Source organism: Schistocerca americana, unplaced genomic scaffold, assembly GCF_021461395.2.
Source record: "Schistocerca americana isolate TAMUIC-IGC-003095 unplaced genomic scaffold, iqSchAmer2.1 HiC_scaffold_386, whole genome shotgun sequence".
Taxonomy (NCBI): domain Eukaryota; kingdom Metazoa; phylum Arthropoda; class Insecta; order Orthoptera; family Acrididae; genus Schistocerca; species Schistocerca americana.
The window spans coordinates 5001-12500 of record NW_025726111.1 but is presented as its reverse complement, the minus strand read 5'-3'; the positions used below and the strand labels follow the sequence as shown (position 1 = coordinate 12500).

The 7500-nt window shown below is 55.6% G+C and overlaps 3 non-coding genes across 3 annotated transcripts in view; all 3 read right to left on the bottom strand.

Annotated features, from left to right (window-relative positions):
• LOC124582007 overlaps positions 1–1553 on the bottom strand; it is a 4222-nt gene extending 2669 nt beyond the window's left edge. Inside the window, exon 1 of the ribosomal RNA XR_006973634.1 lies at positions 1–1553. This exon is cut by the window's left edge and continues 2669 nt beyond it. This is a non-coding gene — a ribosomal RNA (large subunit ribosomal RNA).
• Positions 1554–1741: 188 nt separating this feature from the next.
• LOC124581995 lies at positions 1742–1896 on the bottom strand. Its single transcript, XR_006973624.1, has one exon. It is a non-coding gene; the product is annotated as a 5.8S ribosomal RNA (ribosomal RNA).
• Positions 1897–2247: 351 nt separating this feature from the next.
• Positions 2248–4157, bottom strand: LOC124581991. The gene has a single exon (XR_006973620.1). It is a non-coding gene; the product is annotated as a small subunit ribosomal RNA (ribosomal RNA).
• Between the last annotated feature and the right edge of the window lie 3343 nt (positions 4158–7500).

Sequence of the window (7500 nt, the reverse complement as noted above, 5' to 3'; positions counted from 1 at the left end):
CAACGCCTTTCATGGTTTCCCATGAGCGTCGATTCGGGCGCCTTAACTCGGCGTTTGGTTCATCCCACAGCGCCAGTTCTGCTTACCAAAAGTGGCCCACTTGGCACTCCGATCCGAGTCGTTTGCTCGCGGCTTCAGCATATCAAGCAAGCCGGAGATCTCACCCATTTAAAGTTTGAGAATAGGTTGAGGTCGTTTCGGCCCCAAGGCCTCTAATCATTCGCTTTACCGGATGAGACTCGTACGAGCACCAGCTATCCTGAGGGAAACTTCGGAGGGAACCAGCTACTAGATGGTTCGATTAGTCTTTCGCCCCTATACCCAGCTCCGACGATCGATTTGCACGTCAGAATCGCTACGGACCTCCATCAGGGTTTCCCCTGACTTCGTCCTGGCCAGGCATAGTTCACCATCTTTCGGGTCCCAACGTGTACGCTCTAGGTGCGCCTCACCTCGCAATGAGGACGAGACGCCCCGGGAGTGCGGAGGCCGCCGCCCCGTGAAGGGCGGGGAAGCCCCATCCTCCCTCGGCCCGCGCAAGGCGAGACCTTCACTTTCATTACGCCTTTAGGTTTCGTACAGCCCAATGACTCGCGCACATGTTAGACTCCTTGGTCCGTGTTTCAAGACGGGTCGTGAAATTGTCCAAAGCTGAAGCGCCGCTGACGGGAGCGATTATTCCGCCCGAGAGCATCCCGAGCCAACAGCGGCGCGGGTCCGGGGCCGGGCCAGGTAGGTCCGTCATCCGGGAAGAACCGCGCGCGCTTGCCGGGAGCCCGAGCGCCCAAAGGGGCGAATCGACTCCTCCAGATATACCGCCGGGCAGCCAGCCAGGACACCGGGGCTCTGCCCAACAGACGCGAACCGAGGCCCGCGGAAGGACAGGCTGCGCACCCGGGCCGTAGGCCGGCACCCAGCGGGTCGCGACGTCCTACTAGGGGAGAAGTGCGGCCCACCGCACACCGGAACGGCCCCACCCCGCGGCGAGTGGAAAGGCAACCGGACACGACCCCGCCGCGGATTGCTCCGCGCGGGCGGCCGGCCCCATCTGCCGAGGGCGGAGGCCAGTGGCCGGATGGGCGTGAATCTCACCCGTTCGACCTTTCGGACTTCTCACGTTTACCCCAGAACGGTTTCACGTACTTTTGAACTCTCTCTTCAAAGTTCTTTTCAACTTTCCCTCACGGTACTTGTTCGCTATCGGTCTCGTGGTCATATTTAGTCTCAGATGGAGTTTACCACCCACTTGGAGCTGCACTCTCAAGCAACCCGACTCGAAGGAGAGGTCCCGCCGACGCTCGCACCGGCCGCTACGGGCCTGGCACCCTCTACGGGCCGTGGCCTCATTCAAGTTGGACTTGGGCTCGGCGCGAGGCGTCGGGGTAGTGGACCCTCCCAAACACCACATGCCACGACAGGCGGCAGCCTGCGGGGTTCGGTGCTGGACGCTTCCCTGTTCGCTCGCCGCTACTGGGGGAATCCTTGTTAGTTTCTTTTCCTCCGCTTAGTAATATGCTTAAATTCAGCGGGTAGTCTCGCCTGCTCTGAGGTCGTTGTACGAGGTGTCGCACGCCACACCGCCAGCCGGCTGTGCACGCTACCGAGTAAGTACCGGTATGCGAACCGCCAGGCGACAGGCGCGCATCGCACGTTTAAGGAGGCGCGGCCGGCCCCACAGGCGGCCGCGACGCTCCCAGGTCTGCGAAGCGGGGCAAACGCCGCGCGCTTCAGTATACGTAGCCGACCCTCAGCCAGACGTGGCCCGGGAACGGAATCCATGGACCGCAATGTGCGTTCGAAACGTCGATGTTCATGTGTCCTGCAGTTCACATGTCGACGCGCAATTTGCTGCGTTCTTCATCGACCCACGAGCCGAGTGATCCACCGTCCTGGGTGATCTTTTCTTAGTTTACACTGTCTCTTTCAAGACAGTTGCATAGGCGGGACGTAGGCGTGTGGCGGCCCCTGTTCAAGCGTTCTGTGTCCAACGGCCTCACGGCCGATGGGCGTCGTACGGCTCCACACCGGAGCGGACAGGCAGTCGGGCGAAAGTCATTCAAAACCGGCGCCAGGCGCCAGGTGCCGCAGGCCAGCCGCTCCAGCGCTTCAGCGCTCGTACCACACAACATTGGCGTTAGTTTTGAGAAGCACGCGTGGTTCCGCACGCGGCGCACGGCTACTGCGAGCCGTACAGGTAGCGTGTTGCGCGACACGACACGCACATCGAAAGACATGCAGTCTAGTCGGTAATGATCCTTCCGCAGGTTCACCTACGGAAACCTTGTTACGACTTTTACTTCCTCTAAATGATCAAGTTTGGTCATCTTTCCGGTAGCATCGGCAACGACAGAGTCAATGCCGCGTACCAGTCCGAAGACCTCACTAAATCATTCAATCGGTAGTAGCGACGGGCGGTGTGTACAAAGGGCAGGGACGTAATCAACGCGAGCTTATGACTCGCGCTTACTGGGAATTCCTCGTTCATGGGGAACAATTGCAAGCCCCAATCCCTAGCACGAAGGAGGTTCAGCGGGTTACCCCGACCTTTCGGCCTAGGAAGACACGCTGATTCCTTCAGTGTAGCGCGCGTGCGGCCCAGAACATCTAAGGGCATCACAGACCTGTTATTGCTCAATCTCGTGCGGCTAGAAGCCGCCTGTCCCTCTAAGAAGAAAAGTAATCGCTGACAGCACGAAGGATGTCACGCGACTAGTTAGCAGGCTAGAGTCTCGTTCGTTATCGGAATTAACCAGACAAATCGCTCCACCAACTAAGAACGGCCATGCACCACCACCCACCGAATCAAGAAAGAGCTATCAATCTGTCAATCCTTCCGGTGTCCGGGCCTGGTGAGGTTTCCCGTGTTGAGTCAAATTAAGCCGCAGGCTCCACTCCTGGTGGTGCCCTTCCGTCAATTCCTTTAAGTTTCAGCTTTGCAACCATACTTCCCCCGGAACCCAAAAGCTTTGGTTTCCCGGAGGCTGCCCGCCGAGTCATCGGAGGAACTGCGGCGGATCGCTGGCTGGCATCGTTTATGGTTAGAACTAGGGCGGTATCTGATCGCCTTCGAACCTCTAACTTTCGTTCTTGATTAATGAAAACATACTTGGCAAATGCTTTCGCTTCTGTTCGTCTTGCGACGATCCAAGAATTTCACCTCTAACGTCGCAATACGAATGCCCCCGCCTGTCCCTATTAATCATTACCTCGGGTTCCGAAAACCAACAAAATAGAACCGAGGTCCTATTCCATTATTCCATGCACACAGTATTCAGGCGGGCTTGCCTGCTTTAAGCACTCTAATTTGTTCAAAGTAAACGTGCCGGCCCACCGAGACACTCACTCAAGAGCACCCTGGTAGGATTGCAACGGGGTCCGCCTCGGGACGCACGAGCACGCACGAGGCGCGTCGCACGCCTTCAGCTCGCCCCACCGGCAGGACGTCCCACGATACATGCCAGTTAAACACCGACGGGCGGTGAACCAACAGCGTGGGACACAAATCCAACTACGAGCTTTTTAACCGCAACAACTTTAATATACGCTATTGGAGCTGGAATTACCGCGGCTGCTGGCACCAGACTTGCCCTCCAATAGATACTCGTTAAAGGATTTAAAGTGTACTCATTCCGATTACGGGGCCTCGGATGAGTCCCGTATCGTTATTTTTCGTCACTACCTCCCCGTGCCGGGAGTGGGTAATTTGCGCGCCTGCTGCCTTCCTTGGATGTGGTAGCCGTTTCTCAGGCTCCCTCTCCGGAATCGAACCCTGATTCCCCGTTACCCGTTACAACCATGGTAGGCGCAGAACCTACCATCGACAGTTGATAAGGCAGACATTTGAAAGATGCGTCGCCGGTACGAGGACCGTGCGATCAGCCCAAAGTTATTCAGAGTCACCAAGGCAAACGGACCGGACGAGCCGACCGATTGGTTTTGATCTAATAAAAGCGTCCCTTCCATCTCTGGTCGGGACTCTGTTTGCATGTATTAGCTCTAGAATTACCACAGTTATCCAAGTAACGTGGGTACGATCTAAGGAACCATAACTGATTTAATGAGCCATTCGCGGTTTCACCTTAATGCGGCTTGTACTGAGACATGCATGGCTTAATCTTTGAGACAAGCATATGACTACTGGCAGGATCAACCAGGGAGCTGCGTCAACTAGAGCTGAGCAGCCGGCCGCCCGGGAGTGTGTCCCGGGGGCCCGCGCGAACACGCAAGCGTCCGCTCAATTATTCTGCAAACAGGAGGAGGCTGAGCTCCCCTGCACAATACACCTCGAAACCCTCTCAGGTCCCGGCGGCGCGCAGCGCCGTCCTAAGTACTTGGTCGGGTTCGAGAGAGGCGCAATCGCCCGGAGTTTGGCGAGTAGACGCTTTAGGTGCGACCACCCGTGCTCCCAACTGAGCTTGCCGCTGCCGACAGAGGCCCGGGAGCGTGCTGTCGTGGCATTGCCGGCGGGAGACAACACGCGCCACCTACGGTGGCCGGCAGCTCCAACGCCAGCGCCACAGAAGGACAAAAGCCCCACTTGGGTGCCGAAGCGAACTCTCCCAGCACAGCGCACGCGCCAACACGTCCGCACAGCTGCGATACAATCCACCTGCGAGAACCGCAGAGGCGACCGAGCAGCAGACGGCGTCGCGGCGCCGAGCGCCGGGCGGCGGCGCATCCTCAGCGCACACAGTCCTCAATCGGACCAGCACACTGCAGATGTCCACCGCGCTTCGCACCGGGCCCGCGAGGACCTACTTTGGCCGCACGGCGCCGCGTGCAGGGTGCGCCGGCGCGCAGCTGCGCCGCCTGCCGCCTCCGTCGGCCGGCGCGCCTGCCACTGGCCGCCCCCACCAGCCGGCTGTAGCGCGTGCGCCCACGCACCGCGCGGCCAGCACGCCGGGAGGCCCCCCCTCACCGGCCGGGGACGGTCCCACCCAGCCACCGCCGCGTATCGCTTCACACCCACATGCCATTCACGTTCGTGGGCATGGTGGGTATCGCTGAAACAACCGGTTGGTAGCTCAACCGATCGTCGCCATCACTGATTCACCTCTAGCGAGAACAACCGCACCACAACGGTTTACCAGTTCTTCATTTGCGTAACGTCACCAGCAAACGTAGACGTCCATCGCCATTTGCAAATTCAACGATTGTTGCATGCCTGTGTCAGGTGTCACGACACACTATGTCTGCCCACATACACGCAACAACATGTGCACGCTTCGCGAACACGTGGAAGGTGGCCCCCGTACGTATGCGATGTCCATTGCGCGAACGACTGTCAACCGGCCTCTGTCGCATGTCGCAGATGTGGAACGCAGTGCACCATGCTATCACGGTGTGTGAGAAGAGACGACTACGTCTGACAACACGCGCCACTACATCAACAGACGGCTCATGCTGATCGCCATCCACGGCATACCATACTGCAATCCAGCTCTTATAGGGAGACGACACGTAGCTGAGTGCACAATATTTGGACCGTATGGTTCGCCGTTGTTGGCGCAGTCGTGGTACGGTCACACATGTACCACGATGTATCATTCAGTACATGAGGACCAATGTGCGGTACAGTGTGTGATTTGGACGTACAACATCAGCGGACAGTTGCCACAAGCCGTACCACAACGTAGGCTGTGCTTCGCCATGCGAATGCCAATGAACAACTGCGAAGGGCATTGAGCATGTACGTCCTGCCGCCATCCGCATTACAGTGTATAGCTGCAAGGTGTTTAACATGAAGCGATACTCTGGGGACCGGGCAGTGCGAGTAGCAAACTATATTGCGGGGGTTGCAGTTAGGCAACACTACACTAATTTAACGCGTCGTATGACAATTACAGAGCAGGTTAAGGCCCAACGTGTGTTGGGTTAAGGCCCAACGTGTGTTGGGTTAAGGCCCAACGTGTGTTGGGTTAAGGCCCAACGTGTGTTGGGTTAAGGCCCAACGTGTGTTGGGTTAAGGCCCAACGTGTGTTGGGTTAAGGCCCAACGTGTGTTGGGTTAAGGCCCAACGTGTGTTGGGTTAAGGCCCAACGTGTGTTGGGTTAAGGCCCAACGTGTGTTGGGTTAAGGCCCAACGTGTGTTGGGTTAAGGCCCAACGTGTGTTGGGTTAAGGCCCAACGTGTGTTGGGTTAAGGCCCAACGTGTGTTGGGTTAAGGCCCAACGTGTGTTGGGTTAAGGCCCAACGTGTGTTGGGTTAAGGCGCAACATAGGTTAGGTTAAGGCGCAACATAGGTTAGGTTAAGGCGCAACATAGGTTAGGTTAAGGCGCAACATAGGTTAGGTTAAGGCGCAACATAGGTTAGGTTAAGGCGCAACATAGGTTAGGTTAAGGCGCAACATAGGTTAGGTTACGGCGCAACATAGGTTAGGTTAAGGCGCAACATAGGTTAGGTTAAGGCGCAACATAGGTTAGGTTACGGCGCAACATAGGTTAGGTTACGGCGCAACATAGGTTAGGTTAAGGCGCAACATAGGTTAGGTTAAGGCGCAACATAGGTTAGGTTAAGGCGCAACATAGGTTAGGTTAAGGCGCAACATAGGTTAGGTTAAGGCGCAACATAGGTTAGGTTAAGGCGCAACATAGGTTAGGTTAAGGCGCAACATAGGTTAGGTTAAGGCGCAACATAGGTTAGGTTAAGGCGCAACATAGGTTAGGTTACGGCGCAACATAGGTTAGGTTAAGGCGCAACATAGGTTAGGTTAAGGCGCAACATAGGTTAGGTTACGGCGCAACATAGGTTAGGTTACGGCGCAACATAGGTTAGGTTACGGCGCAACATAGGTTAGGTTAAGGCGCAACATAGGTTAGGTTAAGGCGCAACATAGGTTAGGTTAAGGCGCAACATAGGTTAGGTTAAGGCGCAACATAGGTTAGGTTAAGGCGCAACATAGGTTAGGTTAAGGCGCAACATGGGTTAGGTTAAGGCGCAACATGGGTTAGGTTAAGGCGCAACATGGGTTAGGTTAAGGCGCAACATGGGTTAGGTTAAGGCGCAACATGGGTTAGGTTAAGGCGCAACATGGGTTAGGTTAAGGCGCAACATGGGTTAGGTTAAGGTACAATATGGGTTAGGTTAAGGTACAATATGGGTTAGGTTAAGGTACAATATGGGTTAGGTTAAGGTACAATATGGGTTAGGTTAAGGTACAATATGGGTTAGGTTAAGGTACAATATGGGTTAGGTTAAGGTACAATATGGGTTAGGTTAAGGTACAATATGGGTTAGGTTAAGGTACAATATGGGTTAGGTTAAGGTACAATATGGGTTAGGTTAAGGTACAATACGGGTTAGGTTAAGGTACAATACGGGTTAGGTTAAGGTACAATACGGGTTAGGTTAAGGTACAATACGGGTTAGGTTAAGGTACAATACGGGTTAGGTTAAGGCACTTGGGGGGGGGGGGGCCCGGTTTGTTGATTGTGATTATCGTAAGTAAATGACTGCGGCATCATCTGATTTGCCACGTCAGGGTGCACCTTTGGCTCATA